At 40.3% G+C, this 22462-nt stretch overlaps 1 long non-coding RNA gene across 2 annotated transcripts; it reads left to right on the plus strand.

Moving 5' to 3' along the window:
* The first annotated feature begins 31 nt into the window (after positions 1-31).
* LOC116631616 lies at positions 32-21957 on the plus strand. Of its 2 annotated transcripts, XR_004299220.1 has the most exons (5): positions 32-371; positions 1234-1358; positions 2512-2603; positions 3117-3259; positions 21786-21957. It is a non-coding gene; the product is annotated as an uncharacterized LOC116631616 (long non-coding RNA). The 2 variants fall into 2 exon arrangements; XR_004299219.1 differs by lacking the exon at positions 21786-21957 and having other exon boundaries at positions 3117-4463.
* The last annotated feature ends 505 nt before the right edge of the window (positions 21958-22462 follow it).

Consider the following 22462-nt stretch of genomic DNA (forward strand, 5'->3'; position numbering starts at 1 on the left):
GCTGGGTCCACGCGGGCGGAGGGATCCTGCGGAGCGCGAGCCGCGGAATCCCGCACCGGCCGCCGGGGGTCGACCGCCGAGCGGGTGCGGCGGAGCGCTGAGCCCGGCCCGCTGCCCGGGTGCTCGTGCGGCGCAGCTGCGGGGCCTGGGCTCCATGGCTGGCCTCGCCCGCACCTGCGTCGGTTCGCCTGGATTCACCAGGCCGGCCTCCAGTCGGTACCGGGTAGTCCCGTAAACTCTGAGTTCAGGAAATGCCTCAGGGTTTTAGGATGCAACTCTTCAGATGCAAGTCTTCGTTTCTTGGTTAATGGCCCAGTCTTACTATACTGCGCTTTCCCTGTACGTTGCTTCAAATCCTTTTCAGAAATTGCGTACGTATTCTCGAGATTGTGGGAACTTTCACCTATTTCGATTCATTGTAACCATACCTGTGTTTCCATACAGTATTTGAAAGCCTTATCCTTTATCTTTTTTTTTTTTCTGTATGTGTATTACCATGTCTTATATTCTAAATGCAAAAGTCACATCTTAGTGATATACACAAATGGCCAAAATATCAGAAAGGACCCAAATCAAGCACTTGTTCATTCTGCAGTGGAAGAGTTATATAAATATAACTTATGTCTTTAGTAAGAGGAAAAAAGTAGGACACTGGCCAAAGGTGGAAGAGCACACATAAAGCAAACTAAGCATCTCCAAAATGTCAGGAGCGAGTTGACCAAGGCAAAGTGTTTAAATCAAGTAATACAAAGCAAACAGCAAACAAAAAGAATGCAGAAGGCTTCACTTGCAGCTAGAGGCCTTGGTAATTCTGGAGCTGTCACTCTCTTTAATGGTGCACCTACTATGTCATAACCCTGTGACAGGTGCTGAGAGGTGATAGGAGGCTGTGAAAGAAAAGCTGAGCTGGATAAGGCTTTGTGCATCTTGCTGAGGACCTAAGGGGTGAAGGCTGAAACAGGCTTCTAACCTAGTTAGGACACAGTGAAAATAAAGGTAAATGTTTGCATAGTGTATTACAACATCGTTTCACGTGTATGTTCTCATACCATCTTCACTAGAGCCCTATGTGACTGCTAGGGGGAAATGACAGAAATGCAAGATGTAACAGTGTATGAAATGTTTGTCCCACTTTGTGTTCATACTATGTGCCAGGCCTTGTGCTAAACACTTCAGTGCAATACTTCATTTCACACTTTGACTGAGGTACTATTATTATCCTCTATTTTACAGGTGAAGACACTGAGGCTGGAAAAATGAAGTCTTGATCAGGACATCTCTATGTAATCTTGCTGGAATCCGGCATACACTTGAGACAGTAGAAGAACAATGTGAGGAAACTGAGCAAAATGACTGATGTAAGCACTAAGAGCTCTTGGAGTTGAGACAATGGGGAAATCAATACAGGTTACAGCATTCAAGCATTCAGCAACATTTTTCAAGCAACTGTTGGATAAACAGTACCCTACTAGGTACTGTTTAGCAATGGGCCCACATCCAGTACAGAAAACAAACCTACAAATGAAGAATTGCAATACAATGAGATCCATGTTTAGGATATTTAGACTCAAGATACTCTGGGGTGATGTGCTTCACCAGGGAGTGGTCAGAGGTTTCACAGAGAGTTTAAAATGGGTCTTGAAGGATATTTGAGAGTTTTTCAAGGGGAGAAAAGGGTAAGTCATATCTGGCAGAGGGAAGAGCATGTACAAAGGTACGGAAAGCTGGACATAACATGGCAAGACTGAGAATCAGAGAGTGATTCACTGTGTCTGGAGGTCAAGTACATAAAGTTTGTAGAGATAAGACTGGAAAGAGAAATTGGGGCCGTGTTGTATGTGAGGTGAAAGAGTTTACATATTATCCTCCAGGAAATGGGAAAATGAAGATATTTTAGAGTGACAAATCTGCAGTGTGAAGGAAAAATTTGAGCCAGAGAAAAAGTAAAACCTGAGCTTTACTTTGAATGCCACTTTAGATTTGGATAAACAAAGAAGTGGGTATTAGAGCATGAGCAGAGGCTTAGAGTCCTGACAAGCAAGTCCTGACAGGGACGATGAGACCAGCCAGGTGAGAAAGGCGTAATCTTAGAGAACAGGGGCGGGAAGAAAAGATTATACAATGAAGAATCTTGAATGGCTGGATGAAGTTGGAAATTTGGACTTTATCATATAGGCAGACTGCGTAGCCACTGGATGTTTTGATCATGTTTTCGATGTGACATGAATTGTGAATTGAGTAAGGAACAAAGGAAGCATCAAATTCTAGCTGTGTGGCAGTAAAAATAGTCTCTGCTTACAGTAATGAACCCCTGTTGGTGGCAATGAGTCTGAATCGGAAAAAGTAGACCTCAGCAATGTTTGAAAGATAAACCAGAGGTCTTCAGTTTTAAAAGATGCCTATCACAACCTCTGTGTAATTTCTCTCAAATTCTCACTGAAATAACTAGTCATATACTTTTAAAAAACCATACTACCAAAAACTGGTATTGATTGTTAATCTTTTTTCCAGAGTCCAGAAGGAATATTTTTCCTACCATATTAATGTAACTGGATGGGAAATTCAACTAATAATCCATCCCTGTTATGCCCTGTTTTAAAAAGGTAGGTGCTTCATCCCTTTTTACTGTTCGCCCTCGTAAGAAATCATAGGTCCACACCAGTGGTTCCCAGAATTCAGTGTGCATCCCGATCATCTAGAGAATTGTTAAAATGTAGATTCTCAGGCTTCACTCCCCACCCCCACCCTGAGATTCTGACTCAGTAGGTCTGAAAAGCCCAAGAATATGCATTTTTAACAATATCTATAGGAGATCACCTGCATGCCACACATTTTAGTCACAAAACTAGTAACAGTTCTCTCCATTGTTCTGTTTTGCTGCTAAAGCTGTCTTCTAAAACAATTTGTAAGTACTCTCCCCTTATCTACAAACGATTAAAATAAAATAAAATAATAAAATAAAATAAAAACTGAATAAGGCACTGGAGAAAAGAGGAAAGAAGAGAACAGATGATGGCCCCTTTATATCATGACATGTTTTTAGACAAGGACATGGCAGGAATAGCAGCCCTGAGAATACTTTGAACTTAGGCTTTCTTGAAATCCCATCTATTCAGGGTATGGGAAGGAACCCAAAGGAACCACAAGAGCCAAAGCCTGCTAGATCTTAAGATCTGTGAAGGGAATTTGACCAGCACACAAGTGGACAGACAAGAGGGCCAAAGACAATTTGACCAGTCTGTCTGCTGGCAAAGACCAGGTAAGGATCAATGGAATATTCTATATCCAAAAGTAAGTAAAAAGGAGAAAAATGGAATCCATTTAAAAAATACTGTGAGACAAAGAAAATAAAAATAGCATGTCAATTCAAAAGATAGGTAAATCACTGAAAATTTATTACAGTGATGAGGGGGTAAAATGCTGCTTGTCATGGTTAAGGATATAAGAATACATAGCCTTTATGAAATAAGAGTGAGCAAGAACATGAGAAGTTGAGAGAAATGAGTAAGGTAAGAAATATACACTGGAGGAACACCACCACACACACAAAATACTCAATAACACTGGATAAAATATTTTAAAACAGCACTTAAAATGAATTAGTAAGCTTATAAGAAAGTAGGAAAAATTCTCTAAATTCAGGAATAAAGCTGGAGGAAGAGTCTGGGAGGTTGAGGAATCATGAAAGGTTTTGGATGCCCTGAAAACATCTACTCTCCCAGGTGCCTATAGCTGTAGGTGACACACAGGACAAAGAGTAGATTGAAGACCCCAGCATAAAGCCAGGGTGGGAAAAGGGCTACACAATTAGCTAAATGGTAGACTAGGAGAAAAAATTGCTGAGGTAGACAATAAGGCATCACACCTATCTGCTTGATTCTAGGTAGAACTTTTTTTTCTTTAATAACTTGTGGCTTCTATCTGAAACTCAGGTGGGTTTGATGCCTGAATATAGAGTATTTGCTTGTTATAAAGAAAATATAGCCAATAATTTTAATTTAGGTTGACTCAGTAAATATATAGGATATTTGCACAGCACCGTTAACAAATTTTATTTGATTAACATACAGAAAAAATAGTAAGCATAAATTGGAGAGTGCACATTATCTGCAAGAACAAATAGAACATTAGAAATGAGTTATGTTAAAGGCCATAAAATAAGTTTCAACAAAAATCAAAGAACAGAGAACACAATTTTGGATCTTAATGCAATTAAGCAAGAAATCAATTTTATGACATTTTTAAAAAATAGATATGCTTCTGTATACTAATGGGTCAAAGAAGAAAATAAAATTAGAAAACACTTGGAACTGAACATTAATGAAAATGCCTCCAATTAAATCCTGTGATGTGGATCTAAAGCTTTACTGTGCTTAGAGGCTAAAAATTAATGGACTAATCTTTCAACTTAAGTATAAAAAAGAAAAACACATTAAATCCAAAGGAAGTTGAAAGAAAGAATACTAAAGACAAAAATTAATGACTTGAAAAACAAAGATAAGAGAATCAACAAAAAAAAAATTAGCTATGTGTAAAGACTAATTTTTGTAGCAGAAATAAAATGAACTCAAGAGAAAGGTTGAAAAATAAAGTTGCATTAGTCTCCCAGAAAAAGCAACAGAAATATTGAGAAAAGGAAAAGAAAACATTTAAAAATTAAAGGATCCGTCCAGGAGTTCTAATGAATGAGTTCCAGAGTTCAAGAGTTCCTGAAGTAGAGAACACAATGAACAGGGAAGGAAATCATCAATATTGAAGAAAATTCCCCAGAAATGAAGGAAGCAAGTTTTCAGATTAAAAAGGCTTAGCCAAAGGAAGCTGTTTGTGAAATTTCAGTAAACTGACAACAAAGAAAGACATTTGCTAGCTTTCAGGGAGAAAATCAAGCTTTACATCAAGAATTAAGAATCAGAATAGCATCGGACTTCCAAAGTCATAGCCAAAGGGAAAAGAGAGAGACAGTATACCCCCAGGTGCCTGTTTACAAAACATAATAAAGATGCAAATAAGAAAACTTTTTATTTTGCTTTTGCACTGAGTTACAATATTTAAGTTTGTTGAATGTATAAATGGCGTATTTTTTATTTATGGGTACATTAGGGCAAGAAATATATTCTCTATACATTATACTTGCCCCTGGGAGAAGTTTGTCTGCTATAACAATAGTGGACGCCAGAAGACAATGAAGCAATGCCTTCAAAATTCTGAAAGAAAATTATTTTCAAGAATTACATACCCAGCCAAACTATCAATTAAGAGTGAAGGTAAAAGAGACATTTTCAGACATGTAAAAATCTCAAAAACAATGTATTTTGATGCACCTTTCCTCAGGAAGAGAGAGAGGAAGCCAAGAAAGAGGAAGACATTTGACGTAGGGAGATAAAGATGTGGCACAGGAGAAAGGAAAAGGAAATCCCTAATTGATGAACACAGAGCCAAAGGAGACAGCTGTGCAGCAGGCCAAAAGGCTACCAGTCTCCATAGGATCTGATCAGAGGGTTCAAAGAGACTTCAAGAAAATCAAAGTCACTAGATATTGCCAAGAAAATGGAAAACAACACTAGTTAATGAGTTAATAATGAGCCCATGAAAAACTAAACAAACAAAAGATAACTATTAATTTCAAGGAAAACAGAAGGTACAGGAAAGGTAAAGTACAGTGTAGTATGCGGCTCGATTGTAACTGGCATTTATGTAGTCATAATCATATAAACATTGAATATTAAGCTAGCCAAATTATGATATAACTGAATTAGTAAGATAGGAGGATAGTAACTAGTGAGGACAGAGCTAAATTCCCCTCTTCCAAAGTCGAAAATCAATAGATAATGCCTACAACTGAAAACTCAGGAAAACACCTAAAATTGAAAACTCACAAAGTAGCGATATAAGCATGTTGTTAGAGATATTAAGAATTCAGATATTAAGAATCAGCTAAAGAGTTGAAAACAGTTGTGGGAAATGGATTGATGGGGTGGGGGTTCAGGGGATTGCTGTTTGCTCACAATAATCTTAAAAAGCTAGATTTGGGGAAATAAAGGGATTGTACTAGTATTTACTCTCACCGGTTTGTATGAGGGTCTCTGCTTCCCTGATCCCTTCCCTACACAATTAAAAGAAGGAAAAAAGGAAGGAAAGAGGGAGGGAGGGAGGGAGGAAAGGAAAAGAAAGAAAATCATTGTCTATTTGGTACCCCCAAACTGACATTGTTATTTTAATTTTTATGCCTTTGATCACCAGTGAGGATCAACACTTACTCACACGTTTAAAAGTTATTTGCACTTTTGTTACTAATCAGTCTAATACTTCATGTATTTTTTGAAATATTGTTCTGATTTTTTTAAATATTGTTCTGATTTTAAGAGCTCTCTCCATATCAAGAATATTAATACTCTTGGGGTGCCTGGGTGGCTCAGTCGTTGAGCGTCTGCCTTCGGTTCAGGTCATGATCCCAGGGTCCTGGGATTGAGCCCCGCATTGGGCTCCCTGCTCAGTGGGAAGCCTGCTTCTCCCTCTCCCACCCCCCCACCACTTGTGTTCCCTCTTTCTCTCCTCTCTCTCTGTGTCAAATGAATAAATAAAATCTTTAAAAAAAAAAAAAAAAGACTATTAACACTTTTTCAGTAGGTTGTCAATACACTTACATAGTTATTTCCCCCCAGTGCACTTATCTAGCTCAATCCTCAAGTCCTTGTGAACGAATAAGTTGAACTAAGGAATAAACATGAAGTAGTAAAACTATAGGCTTTGGAACCAGGCAAATCTGGGCTCTAATCACACTTCATTTCTAGTTGTGTGACGTGGGGCAAATTACTTAGCCTGTCTGAGCCTCAATATCCTCATCTGTAAAATATAAATAATACTTAATAGAGTATTGTGAGGATTCAACAATAAATGGAAAGTGTCAACAAGTCACACAGTAGGTATTCAGGAAATGTTAACAATTTGAGTAAACAAGCTTTGGACATTAGGCAACTTGATAATTTAAAGGATTTTAAGTGGATGTTAAATGTAAATTCAGTGTGGGGGGTGTCTAGAAGTCTTGATTACTATGATAAGTAGCTTTTGTTATATTTAAAAAATATATCTATATAAAAGAGTACAACAGTCTTCTGTCCCTTCTCCTCCAAAAGAGCAATTTCTTGGTTTCTTTCTCTGCTAGGTAGTCTCTTATATATATGCCTGCCAGAACTGCCCTTCCACTTTTTCTAATGGGAGTAACCATTTTTCCTTTGGGCACCTGCATCTCCCAGACCTGGTCCCACTTCACCAGGCAGAGGGTTGGGTTTATGACTCAGACTCAAAGAGCTTGACCCAGCACCAGTCAGAGAATTTCATCAGGGATGGCTATGGGTGCAGGGACTCTTCCTTACTCAGATTACACGTGTTTACAGCCCCCATGTAATTCAAGAACTGCTGAGGCCATATTTGCTGTAATTCAGGGAGAGCCTGCCTGTGACAAGAGGAAAGCAAAACAAATGATTAAGACAAAGAGAAACAAGGTGTCCTGGCAATATACTTTGAACTCTGAATCAGCCAAATCTGAGCCACCCCCTTGGACATCGGCTAGCAAATACATATTTATTTAATGTAAGTTTGACTTAGCTTTTGTTACTTGTAATTTCAAGAGTTCTGACTGATGCCAGTTTTTCCCCAGAAGCCTTACAGGAGTGGCTTGGCTGAGAGATGTGGCTGTCCTTTGTATCCATCACTTTGCAGGACTTCTCGATATACGTGAAAACATGATGAGCTGTAGATTATAAATGCAAGTCACATCAAGCTCCTAACTTATTAACAAAGGAAAAAGATCTTGGTGGAAGCAAGATGGCCACACATGTGTATTTCCCTTGGCCCCCAAAAATCCCTAGTGGAGGTACATCCTTCCAGCACAACTGCTCGCTCCAGGTAGGGTATGGCCAAGTGTGGAAAGCTCAGTTCTAGTAACAACATTACATTCAAGGCCCATTCAGGAAAAATGTAATCAATCTATGTACTTCTAGCTAAGGAAATACTTATGTCAAGCTCTTTTGATCCCTGCATCTCAAAGGCCAGCAAGGGAGAGCAGAGTGAGCCCCAGTGTCTCAGTTCCACACTTCCCAGCATTCTGGAAACCCATTTTCCTAGCACCACCCTTTGACTCTGAGTTAATACCTGTTATGTCAATTGTTCTAATACTGGATTTGGTCTGAGAACCACAAACACAAATCCATTTCACCATATATGAGCTTATCAAGAAGCTAAATTAGAGACCAATTTTCACTACTTAAAAAGATTGTCTATAAATTTCCTTTAAAATTGTCAATGTCAATGACATGTCAATGTCATGTCAAAAATGTCAAGTGTTGGGCGCCTGGGTGGCTCAGTTGGTTGAGCGACTGCCTTCGGCTCAGGTCATGATCCTGGAGTCCTGGGATCGAGTCCCGCATCGGGCTCCCTGCTCGGCAGGGAGCCTGCTTCTCCCTCTGACCCTCCTCCCTGTCATGCTCTCTCTCTATCATTCTCTCTCTCTCTCAATAAATAAATAAAAATCCTTAAAAAAAATTAAAAATAAAAAAATGTCAAGTGTATACAATTAACTGATAAAAAGCAACATGTGCCCATTTTTTCAAGAACTATTTATTTTAGAGATTTTTTCCTTAAAATATTTCTTCAAAAGCATCTAGTTATCACAGAATATTAGCCTCTTATTTTATAGCTGAAAACATCCTATCTCCTATGTCATTACTCTGTAACCTTGTGGAAATCCCATTCATTCAGCACCATTCAAGGTAAGCAACCATGTATAAGTACCACTTTCTTCAGTAGTTCAGGAATTATTGAGCTTTTACTCCCACTGTTCCCTCGACCCAGAATTCTCTTCCACAGCTGGTTCTTTCTCAGAGAAGCTTAAAATGCTTAAAATGCTACTTCTCAGAGAAGCTTCCCGACTCCCTATCAAAGTAGGCCTCCTTCCCTATTTTCAATCTCATTGCCCTTATGACAACCTGTAAGGCTATTATAAGCCTTTCATTGTCTCTCTCCTTCACTGGGCCCTAAGCTGCAGGGGGCTGTCGGTTGAGCATCTACTCCCAAGTGCCTAGCACACGACCTGGCAGAGTAAGTGCTCATTAAGTATTTTTGAATAAATGAAAATGTTATTTTTTCTACATTCTTAACAAGTCTCAAAAAATTAGCAAAGGCTGGTAATAGCTGCCATTACTCCCACCAATACCAGATTCCATAACACAAACCATGGATAATGAGATTGGGAAATAACAGTCACACTGCTACATTGGGTTGTCATCACAGCTAACTTTGGTATGTTTAATAGTTAAGACTATTAGTTGTGGGTTTTTTTTTTTAACATTTTTAAATTTTTTAAAACTGTGGCAAAATGCACATAACATAAAACTTACCATCTTAACCATGTTTAAATATGCAGTTCAGGGGCATTAAGTACATTCACACTGTTGTGCAACCATCACCACCATCCATCCCCAGAAGTCTTTTCACCTTGCACAGTCAGAAGTCTGTACCCATTAAACAATGACTCGCCATTCTTCCTGCTCCCAGCCTCTGCCCATCATGGGTCTACCTTCTGTCTCTAGGAATGTGACTACTAGAAGTCCCTCATATGTGTTTAGTCAGGGTTATCCAGAGAAACAGAACTAACAGGACATATAGATATATGTATAGACATAGATATAGATTCAAAGAGATTTATTATAACGAATGGGCTGACACCATTATGCAAGCCAAGAAGTCCCAAGATCTGCAGTCAGCAAGCTGAAGATCCAGGAGAGCTGACAGTGTGGTTTCACTCTAAAAGCTGGGAGGCTTGCAACCCAAGAAGACCTGATGTTTCTATTGGAGTCCAAAGGCAGGAGAAGACCCACGTCCCAGCTCAAAGAATCAGCCAGTGGGAGTTCCCTCTTCCTTTTTATTCTATTTAGACCTTCAATGGAGTGGATGAAGGCTGCTCGTATCAGGGAGGACAATTTGCTCTACTCAATCTGCCAATTCAAGCATTAATCTCATTTGAAAACACCATCACAGACACACCCACGTGCCCAGAATGTTTAAGCAAATAACTGGGCATCTCAGGACACAGTTACCAGTCTTATTTCTTATTACTTAGCGTAATGTCCTCAAGGTTCATCCATCTTGTAGCATATGTCAGAATTTCCTTCTCTAATTTTTTCTTTTTTTTTTTTGCAAAACAACAACAACAGTACAGTTTCTTTTTTATATATATATATTTTTAAATTGAAGTATAGTTGACACACAATGTTCCATTAGTTTTAGGTGTACAATATAGGGATTGGACATCTCTATGTGTTACTTTCTGGTACTCTGTCTGATTTATTTCAGTTAGTGTAATACGCTCCAGTCCATCCATATTGTTGCAAATGGCAAGATCTCATTCATTTTTTTGGCTGAGTAATATTCCATTGTGTATATATACATATATATATATCACTTCTTCCTTATCCTTTCATCTATTGATGGACCCTTGTGTTGCAGAACTTCCTTCCTTTTTAAGTTTGAAAAAAAATCCCTTTGTATGTATCCACCACATTTTGTTTATCCACATGTGTCGTGATGGACTCCTGTATTCCTTCCACCTTTTGGCTATTATGAGCAATGCTGCTATGAACATGTGTAATACAACTATCTCTTCCAGTCCCTGCTTTCAATTCTTTTGAGATATACCCAGGAGTGGAATTTCTGAATCGCATGGTAATTGTATTTTTAATTTTTTGAGGAGCCACCATACTGTTTTCCACAGTGGCTGCACCATGTTACATTCTCAACAACAGTGCACAACAGTGCACAAAGGTTCCAGTTTCTCCACATCCTCCCAACACTTGTTATTGCTTTGTCTTGTTTTGTTTTAATATTTTATTTATTTATTCATTTGAGGGAGAGAGAGAGAGACAGGGGGAGGAGCAGAGGGAGAGTGGGGAGCAGACTCCACCCTGAGCACAGAGCCCAACACAGGGCTGGATCCCACAACTCTGAGATCACAACCTGAGCAGAAATCAAGAGTCAGATGCTTGACCAACTGAGCCACCCAGGTTCCCCTCTTTGCTTTGTTTTTAATAGCAGTCTTCTTAATGGGTATGAAGTGTTTATTAGTTTTTTTATACTTAACTTTAGCCACTTTGTGTCTGTTTTTATCACTTTTACTAGATTCTTTGGCATTACCTTTTTAAGACTGAAGGCCCAGATGTCAGAGATGATGTCTGATACAGTAGATGACTAATGAGTACTATTTAGTGGTGATTTTCAAAAGACAATATGGTAAACAGAGGCTAGAGAAGAAATAGAAGTGGTTAGGCTTGGACAAAACAGTCCATATAGATAGCGAAGAGGAAATAAGCATGCATGGGGGCAGTATGTTATGGAAAAATCATTTTCCTTAGAACCAAATCCATATAATAAACAGTCATTTATATTTATAGTTGGAGTGCGAGGCAAGAATGGAAGAGAGAGCATAGTTCCTCATCGTTTAGAATGACTCCATACCAAATACACTGACCATCCCTGGAATGATAGAAATATTAGCAGGTGTATCTACTAATAAAATGTAAATTTTATAACAGCTTCAAAAACTATCTCTTAGAAATAAAAAGTGGTTTTGGAATATAGGTGAGGTTTGGTGGGGTGAGAGCCGATGACCAAGCAAGAATTCTTGAGACATCTTTGGTGCAAAATGGTGGTTTATTAAAGCACGGGGACAGAACCCCTGGGCAGAAAGAACTGCTGCACCGGGGTCTTGAGGAGTGGTGATTATATACTCAGGAATTGGGGGAAGTAAGGAAAAGGGAGGTTTCAAAAGAACTTTCATATGCTAAAGAGGACCGACCTACAAGATATCTACAAGATACGGGAGGCCTTGCCATTGTCAAGTTAAGGCTGTTTTCCCCTCTAGCAAGGTATTAACATTAAGATAGTTGGGAGATCCCTGGAAAAATGTCACACATATCCCACCCAGGAGTGAGGGGTGGGGGGAGGTTGCAGGGTGTCCGCTTATGCTTTGTCTTCAGCTAGCCTTCTGCTCCCTCATCACCAGGGGCTAGGGGATGGGGGAAATAGGGAGAAATTGGTAAAAGGGTAAAACTTTCAGTTATAAGATGAATCAAGTCTGAGGATCTAACATATAACATGGTGACTATAGTTGATAATGCGGAATTGTGTAATTGAAATTTGCCAAGAGAATAGAACTTAAATGTTCTCACCAAAAAGAAATTATCTCTCTCTCTATATATATATATGCATATATATACATACATATATATGTATGTATTAATGAATTAGATGAGAGGAATCCTTAAAAATGTATACACATATCAAATCATCATGCTGTACACTTTGAATATTGTACAATCTTATTTGTCAGTTATGCCTCACTAAAGCTGAAAAAGAAAAAGGAAAAACTATCTCTTAGAACACAGATGAACCTTGACCCTTTTTCTAAACTGTTGATCTCCACACAACCTAACCCTTTATTTTCTCAGTTAAAGATCCCCAAATTTAATTGTAGATGATTATCTAAAATTACCATTGTGCCTTATTTGTGTTATGACCAAATCATGTGTGGTATCAGTTTTCTTTTAAATTACAGCACCATTTGAAGTCAATCATTCTTTTAGGGTTGTGTATTATGATTATTCATAAGGAAGGATTAATTTGTTTAACAAGCATTTATCATACCCTTAGAATATACAAATGCATCTAGCCTCCAGGAGCTTACATATTAGATACAGAGAAGGGAAAATACATTTTAGAGCTTGAAGTAGCTAGGAAAAAAAGTCACAGACAACATATGATTCAGTTTAAGGAAAGTGCTGTGCAACCTTACGAAGTGTTCACCATATGCTACTCACTGTGTAATTCACTAGAGGAATAGTAAATCAGTCAGCTCCCTGCCCTTATGGAATTTACATCTGTTTAGGCTATATTATATTTAAAAGCTTCAAGTTTGCTCTGTTGGTCAGTGGTTTTCAAATTTTGCTTTGGAGCCTGTCATACAATAAAGAATTTTGTCTTTGTTTCAGGTTCCTGGTAGGCATAGAAGTGTCTTTGTTACTCATGAGCCCCTTGGATCACATTTGAGTTATGCTAATGGGGAGACTCATGGTGGGCCCCTAGATAGGTTGATGGGGGACAGTCATGCTGGAAAGATCAATGACATGATTAGAGGGTTGGGGCTTTGAACCACATATCAGGCCACCTTCCTGACCTCTGGGGAGGGGAGCCGTGGGGAGGGGAAGCTAGAGATGGAGTTTAATTATGGAATCAAAACTCCTATAAAAACTCTGGTCACCAAATCACATGGCCAAAACTCTGGACAGAGAGCTTCCTGGTTGGCGACTACATTGAATGCTGGGAGGTTGATACATCCTGGTACCATAGGGAGAGGGCATGAAATCTGTTTGCTTGGGATCTTCCCAGACCTTGTCCTATGTGTCTCTTCATTTGGCTGTTCCTGATTTGTACCCTTTATAATAAAACTGTAGTCTGAAATATAGTGCTTTCCTGAGATCTGTGAGTCATTCCAGCAAATTATCAGACCTCAGAGGGGTCATGCAAACCCTCTAGATTTGTAGGCAGTTGGTCGGAAGTGAGGACAGTCATGCTGTGGACTGTGTCCTTCAACTCATGGGGTCTGGGCTAACTCCCAGTAATTGGTGCCAGAATTGGATTGCAGTACGCTTCAGGGGCTGCAAAGGAAGGGGAGGAGAAGGAGGTTCCATCCTAGTTGTAAATCCTGTTTTCCTTATTGGCTTCCTGAGTAAGCTTTATTGAGCTCTGATTTCGTTTCAGCCATTGTTGTTTCTGTTTTAGGAATGGGAAATCGAAGGCTTAGAGGGGATAAATAACTTACCCACATACAAATGTAAAGTGTCTAGGGACTTGACTGTTAGGAAGAACATGTTAAATCCAAGAACCACTGTGGAAGAAAAATTGCCAGGTGCCTAATTGTCTGTGAAAATCAAAAGAGAAGAGCCAAAGCTAACTTAAGATTGTTACCCAAAGGAAACCAGTGTTTGGGAATATCGGCAACCACAAAAGAAGAAGGATGTCACTTTGAGTAGAGGTGATTACTTTGCATAAAAGAGAAACAAAAACATTTAAAGTTCAAATGTGAGTGGAAAGGGGGAGTAAGGAGAGAAGGATCACACAGGCTGGCTACTTTACTCTTCATTAAAGCCTTTGCTTCCTCACAGATAAAATGGAGAGCTAGGGACCTGAGGATTCCAGGTTAGTTACCCAGCATCACCTTGGCATGTTGCAGGTTCTCAACAGACAAGAATCCCCTGTCCTTCTCCTTAGTGTGCACAGTTAGAGCAGGAGGGAAAAATGATCAGGGACCCAGAACAAAAACTCAACCCCATCAGTCTGTTCAATGTTTACCCTATTTAGTAAGACCCTTTTACAAACCCAGTGAGATGCTGTGATTTTAGAGCAGAAATACCACAGTGTGTTTCATATCCCCTAGCTAGTAGTTTAGGATTGTTGGAGAGGGGTCATGTTAAATCACAACCCATAATCACTGCATAATAAAATTCAGTGTATATTAAAACATTGCAAATAATCTTTGTTTTTGCACTGAATATTTCTCTAGGTATATAAACAGTAAAATGAAATTATAAAAATATTTATATTTAAAACATAGTTAGGTCCTAGGCTCAGATAGGTCTGTATAGCTTTCTGACATGAATGAGCAGAAGAACACTGGGTAATTGTGGGGGACAGTTTTATAGTAAGATAGACCACCTAGCATCCCTAGTCCCTGACAACAGTGCCAGGAAGGGTTTCTTATCATTGCAACAACTTCAAAAACCACCTCCGCAAATTTCCAAACTGCACCCTGTAAGGTGCTACCAGGCCAGGTGAGAGCTATTGCCCAAAGCTTCTCAGACCAGAAAGACATCTAGGGCAAAGAACAAAGGTCTCTTTATTTACCCGGTACAATTATAATCCTCTCCTTGCTGCTTATCAGCGGTTCTAGCTAAACTGTGGTCATCACTGCCGTGTGGCCATTGTCCAAACATGGGCACTTCAAGGGCTGTAGGCCCATCTTCTTCAGAGGCCCCTCTCTGCCACACAGTGTCCCAAGGAGACCATGCAGCTCTTGCCAGCTCAGCTCCTGCCCCTGTGGCACATTCCACAGCCTTTGTAGCTGGGGTTCCCCTCAGGGCTGGGGAAGCCATATGGCTCTCATTCAGCTGTGGGCAACAGTGTCCCTGACTCATAGGAAGCTCCAGCACCCTTGCCGAGTAGAGTCGTGAGGAAATGGCCATGCCATTGCCAGCTTCAGTCACTGTCCTTCCTTCCCTTGGGCCCTTCCCTCTTCACTTGGCTCTGGGGGTGGGAGGAGTAGTATGTACAAGAACACTGCCTTTCTCTCCACTTAAGGCCCCGGATGATGGCGAGGCTCTCATATCCTCTCGCCTCCTCTGCCCTCCTACATGCTAGGGAGTTAGGCCAGTGCCTGCCGGGAGTGCTAAGGCACCTTCTGCCTGCTCTGGGGAAGGTGTCTGGCTCCAAATGTTGCTAGGAGTCTATAGAATGTGGAGTCCTGTTGCCTCTGTCCTTAGCTCTGGGCCATGCTTGCCAATTCCAGGGAGAAAGGAAAAACCCTTCTTAATGTCCTGTTGTTATACACAGTTGTTGCCTCTGGGGAAGAGGACTGAGTGTCGGGGTGGGAGGCAGACAAACATTTCACTGTATACATTTGCACTGTTTGAACTTTGTACCATGTGCCTCTATTACTTTATTCAGTTAAAAGCTATTTATTTTGGGGCCCCTGGGTGGCTCAGTCGTTGGGCGTCTGCCTTCGGCTCAGGTCATGACCCCAAGGTCCTGGGATCGAGCCCTGCATTGGGCTCCCTGCTCTGCGGGAAGCCTGCTTCTCCCTCTCCCACTCCCCCTGCTTGTGTTCCCTCTCTCACTGTGTCTCTCTCTGTCAAATAAATAAATTAATTAAATTAAATTAAATAATAGCTATTTATTTTTAGAACCCACAAATGGACCCACAACTCTATGGTCAACTAATCTTCGACAAAGCAGGAGAGAATGTTCAATGGAAAAAAGACAGTCTGTTCAACAAATAGTGTTGGGAAAACGGGACAGCCACATGCAGAAGAATGAAACTGGATCACTTTCTTACACCATACAGAAAAATAAATTCAGAATGGATGAAAGACCTAAATGTGAGACAGGAAACCATCAAAAAGCCTAGAGGATTTTGCCCAGTTAAGAAATGGGCAGAAGACATGAATAGACACTTTTCCAAAGAAGACATCCAGAGGGCTAACAGACACACACAAAAATGCTCAACATCACTCAACATCAGGGAAATACAGATCAAAACCACAATGAGATACCACCTCACACCTTCAGAATGGCTAAAATTAACAAGTCAGGAAACAACAAATGTTGGTGAGGATGCTGAGAAAGGGGAACCCTCTTGTACTGTTGGTGGGAATGCAAACTGGTGCAGCCACTCTGGAGAACAGTTTGGAGGTTCCTCAAAAAGTTAAAAACAGAACTACCCTACAACCCAGCAACTGCACTACTAGGTATTTAACCAAAGGATACAAAAACACAGATTCGAGGGGCACATTCACCCCGATGTTTATAGCAGCACTATCAACAATAGCCAAACTATGGAGAGAGCCCAAATGTTCACCAACTGATGAATTGATAAAGAAAATGTGGTGTATATATATACAAGGGAATATTACTGAGCCATCAACAAAATGATATCTTGCCATTTGCAACAACGTGGATGGAGCTGGAGTGTATTATGCCAAGTGAAAGAAGTCAGTCAGAGAAAGACAAATACCATATGATTTCACTCATGTGGAATTTAAGAAAGAAAACAGATGAGCATATGGGAAGGGGGAAAAGAAAAAAAGGAGGGGGGAAACAGGACATAAGAGACTCTTAACAATATAGAACAAACTGAGGGTTGCTGGAGGGGACGTGGGTGGAGGATGGGTTAAATGAGTGATGAGGATTAAGGAATGCACTTGTGATGAGCCCTGGGTGTTGTATGTAAGTGATAAATCACTGAATTTTACCCCAGAAACCAATATTGCACTGTATGTTCACTAAAATTTAAATTAAAAAAGTAAAAGCTATCTATTTTTAAAAGGGAGGAGGAATGAATTAGTCTATATGCATTGACTTGAAATGATATACGTGATGTATTGTTCAGTTAACAAAGCAAGCTGCAAAGAAATGGGCATAATAGTAATAATAGCAATAGGCATAATAGTAAAAGGAAGGAAAAGAAATGAACAGTCCCCCCATGCTCATGTTCGTGCATGTTTTGTAAGTGCAGGGAGAGGTGTGGAGGGTCACATACCAGTCTGTTAACGTAATTACCTCAGAGGCATGGATGAAGGGATAAGAGAAAAACTTTTGCTATTTCCTTTGGTATTATTTTAAATTACAAAAACAACACATGCTGTTGTAACAAATGCAGCTTCAAACAAGCATGTGTTTTGTTTTGTTTTGTTTTTTGTAATTTGACAAAGGAAGGAAGGAAGGGAAGGGAGAGAAGGTGAAAGAGAAGAAGGAATATCTCACACCACCATGCCTAAAATCCCAAATCCAAAGAGCAAGTCAACAAAACAAACGAGAGCTCTCATCTACAGGTTTACCTGCCTCCGGGGAGGCAGACTTATTTACTCCCTCCGTTTGCTCTGACACTTGGTCAGACAGGTTTCAGGAATAGCTACTTAACATACAGGCATTGATCTCACTCTCTCAGGACCAGCTCAGTCTTTCAGGAACAGGGATCTTCTCTTAAACCCTCCCGGACTTATAGATGCTATCTACCATCCTTCTCTATGGTAGAAGAAACAGATCACTGTACTTGTAAGTAAAAGAAATAAAACCAAAATTTAAATACCCATCAATGGGAAGGCCTGGGTGGCTCAGTCGGTTAAGCGTCTGCCTTCGGCTCCGCTCATGATCCCGGGGTCCTGGGATTGAGTCCCTCAGCGGGAGCCTGCTTCTCCCTCTGCCTCCCGCTCCCCCAGTTTGTGTTCTCTCTCTCTCTCTCTCTTTTTCTCTCTCTCTGACAAATAAATCTTTTTAAAAATAAAAAATAAATACCCATCAATGGTTAAGAAATTTAGCCTTCCCCAACATCAATTAATTGCTTTTGAGGGCAAAAGTTGAAAGAGGAAAGAAGCATAAAGATGCTGGATGCCCCTAAGACAGGGGAGGTTGTAGGAGGAAACTGTGCATAAAGGAGTTTGGGGGGATGCAAATTCACTGCGTATCCCTCCTCACGGTGACCTGACCTGGGCTCGGAGCAGCAGATGAGCCTGAATGCTTTTCCTTTCTCACTTTAACAATGGGTGTTGTACACCTTAGGAAACAATTAGTAACACAAATTTTATTGCCTAATTTAAGGTGGAAAAAAATGATTATGCACATCAGATAGGCAAAGATTTTTGTTAAAGCCTTGATAATAAAGGTGAGAGTGGGGTAAGAGACACACCTTACACATCACTGGTGGATGTGTAAAGTGGTACAGTTATTCTGGGATGCAAACTGACAACATGGCTCAGGGACCTAGAAACATTTTATACCCCCTAGGACTCTAGCTTGAGGAGATACGCAAGGATGTTATCAGAGATGTGGTCTAAGAATGTTTTGTGTGGCATTATTTATAATTCTGAAATAGGGAAAGCTAATTGTTCAATAGGAATGACTAACTATAGTATAGTTATAAAATCTCTGTAGTATAATGTTTAAAAAGCTAGGAAGTGGAACCATCTATTCGACATGATTCCAATTTTTAAAAAAATGTGTAATAAGGATAGGGGTGCCTGGGTGGTTCAGTCGTTAAGCGTCTGCCTTCAGCTCAGGTCATGATCCCAGGGTTCTGGGATTGAGCCCCCCATTGGGCTCCCTGCACCGCGGGAAGCCTGCTTCTCCCTCTCCCACTCCCCCTGCTTGTGTTCCCTCTCTCACTGTGTCTCTCTCTGGCAAATAAATAAATAAAATCTTTTTAAAAAAATGTATAATAAGGATATAAAATCTAGAATATGTCTGAGTGGTCAGATCATGAATAATTGTAAATTTTTAAAATCTTTTTTATGTTTTAAAACGTTTCTATAATAAATATACATTCATTGTATTACTGGAGAAGATAATAAAATGAAGGGAAAGAATCAGCTCTATTCCCACATAGAATGCATTCTCCTTGACACATTTAAACCCATGAATTTAGGCCAACCCTATTATCTGACCAGTATCAAGTGATTAAACAGTCTGTTTCTGAATTCATAGATTTCCCTAAGGTCCTAAAAAATCACCTATTTAACTACTAAGGAGCCATTACTCCCAGGAAGAAAGAGGGCTCCAAAATAAAAAAAAAAAATTTTTTTCCTTTCTCATTTTTCTCTTTTTCTTGAGAGACACTTCTCTATACAGACAAAAATGTGACAACAGGTTGTGCCCCCTTATGCATTTTAAAGAACTGGCACCCTGAATGGGATTCTGAATAGAATTTGTGCAGATGGAATGTAAATATCATCCTGAACTGAACTGGGCCCTCATCTTGTCCAGCCAATCTGGAAATGTCTAGTAAGCTGTTTATTGTGTGAGTCTAGAACTCAAGAGAAGGTGTGGGCTGAGATGCAAATGTGAGGACATTAGTTTGTGCAAGGCCGTGGAAACCCTGGGAACAACCTCCATCTAACCCAAGGATTCTCAACGGGGAGAGATTTTGTCCCCCAGGGAACACTTAGCAATGTCTGGAGACGTTTTTGATTTTCAGGACTGGGGATCGGGGGTCCTGGCATCTAGTGGGTCTCAGGCTAGGGATGCTGCTAAATATCCTACAGCAAACAGGACAATGGCTAAAATGCCAGTGGTGCCTAAATTGAATAATCTTAATCTAAGGACTCACAGGTATGTTAGACTCAAAGCTGAACTCATCCTGTCTCCCTCAAAACTTGCTTCTCCTCCTGTGTCCCTATGCTAGTCAATAATAACCCATTTTAATCTTTTAACCAAATTAGAAGCCTTAGACCTTTTCATACCTTTACTTCTTACATCCAAATGATAAGCAAATCCTGCCGAATTTCTCTATCTCATAGCCATCTATCCTTCCCTCTTTTCAATCCTCTGCCATTGCCCGGGTTCAGACCTTCATGCTAACTTTTCTGTTTGCTGCAGGAACCTCCTAAAGTTTTCCTCTTTCCAGTCTTGTCACACTCTCATCTCTTCTCCACATTCTTTCCAGTATGATCTTTCTAAAATGCAAATCGCATTGTGTCACTTTGTTGTATGATATCTTTGACTGATTTCCTTACCCTCAGTGTGTGTGTGTCAAAATCCCCTCCCCATCGGAGCAAGGTGGGTGGGTGGTTGATGGGGAGCTGCAGGGACAGCTAAGAGTTGCTGCTCCATAATGGGGGGGGTGGTCAGGGTAGGATATGTTTGGTGCTCAAGTAATCCATGCGAGCATCTCTTGGTTCTCAGTGCCCCATTTTAATAGTAAATCAACGAATACAGAAGCTACAGGGTCATGGTGAGAGGCTGGGTCACTGTACTAGGCATGCCACTGAGGCCAGCATAGCTCCTGGCTGAGGTTAAGGGGAAGCTAGAATGGGCAAAGGAAGAGGTTGGTCTCAAGTATCCGTACATTCTCCAGATCAACTGCAGAAGTAGGGGCTTTTGTTCTTCCCACTGACTTTTTTTTTTTTTTTTAATTCTTCGGGAAATGAGACCAACCAGAATCCTGGGTAAGCTATTTCCAGACAAAGGAATTTACTATGAAAACGCACGTGGCATAAAAAAAGGACTGTAGTGGATACTGTAGTGTTCTGCTGAGAAACCTCTTTTGGGCCTAAACACCCCTACCTCAGACGCTGGGACTATCATCTGCTGATGTCTCACAGCTTCTACAACTCATAAGCAATGGTATGACTGATGCAGAAAACTTCCAGAAGAGATTTAAGTTGTCTAGAAAATAACTTTGTCAAGTAGGTTCAGCTCACCGTCAAAATGTGGATCATTTATGAAGCAGATTTGCATTTGTAAGTGTGTTAACAAGATCTTCATCTAGAAGGATCTGAACTATAAGGATAGGCATCATTTCCTCAACTCAATGTTTTTGAAAAAAAAAATGTAAGGTCTCAATAAGAACTCTTAGTTATAGTTCAAAAGAACTATTTAAACTCTTGAAAATTCATGTAAATAAAAATCATGTGGTGAAAATTTGCTTTGTTAAAATATGTTAATTTTTTTTTTTTTAATTTTATTTATATATTTGACAGAGAGAGACACAGCAAGAGAGGGAACACAAGCATGGGGAGTGGGAGAGGGAGAAGCAGGCTTCCCGCAGAGCGGGGAGCCCGATGCGGGGCTCGATCCCAGGACCCTGGGATCATGACCTGAGCCGAAGGCAGACGCTTAACGACTGAGCCACCCAGGCGCCCCAAAATATGTTAATTTAAAACTACCTGATTTCCTGGAAGATTTTATTATTGGAAATTATAGTTGTATAAAAGAAATAGTGATGTAAATAAATATGTCCTCTTCAAAAAAAAAAAAAAAATGCTCTCCACCACAAGAAACTGTTCACTGTCCTGGAGAACAGCCCATGGCCAGTGACTAGCAACTGCAGATATACAAAGGCCCAGCTGGGCTTGCCTCAGTATGGAACAACACTGAAAGGCCCCCCCTCCCTTTCAGATTTGGCCATAGGATTAGCTAAATTCGTGGCCTTTCCATCTGTTCTATCTGCCTTACTTACTTCTTTACAGGTATGTCATCTGAGAGCACTCCCCGAAACACCTGCTGCACATAATTCTGCATCTCAAGTCTGCATCCTGGAAACCCACCCTAAGTTAGGGAGGCTTGGAAGACAACACCCCTTGCCGTGGACTTTGACATTCTTGGTATGGCCAGCATAAATGGTGATACTAGGAATCTCCAAGTGGCTTTGAGACTAGAGGATGCAAAAAGATGTGAAACATCCCTCTAGATGCTCAGAAATACCTGAAGAATCTCTATTGAGGAGATAGAGGTCCCAAATGAATGGTGGGGTTAAGGAAAGAAAAATTTTAATTGTTAAAGTTAATGAGACGTCATTTGCTGAAAGACAATGGTGAAGTACCAGGGAGATTTAGGTTATACTTCTAAGGAAACAGTCCAATTACTTCATGTGTGTCTCTTTTAGGTTATATCGTGCTGTACTGTAATAACTTTATCTTTAGAAGAGAGATGCTCAAAGTGTGTTTTGTGAACCAACTGCATCAGACCACCTCGGGGCTTGTTACAGATGCAGATCCTAGAGTCTCACCCCATACTTACCAGGTCAGAGTCTTGGGAACCTGTGAATCTGCATGTTGAACAAGTTTCTAAAATAAATATTTCCAGACTGCTTAATGGGTATGGGGTTTCTTTTGTGGGTGATGAAAATTTCCTGGAATTAGGCAGT

Source organism: Phoca vitulina, unplaced genomic scaffold (assembly GCF_004348235.1).
Source record: "Phoca vitulina isolate PV1807 unplaced genomic scaffold, GSC_HSeal_1.0 scaffold5, whole genome shotgun sequence".
In the NCBI taxonomy this organism is placed as follows: domain Eukaryota; kingdom Metazoa; phylum Chordata; class Mammalia; order Carnivora; family Phocidae; genus Phoca; species Phoca vitulina.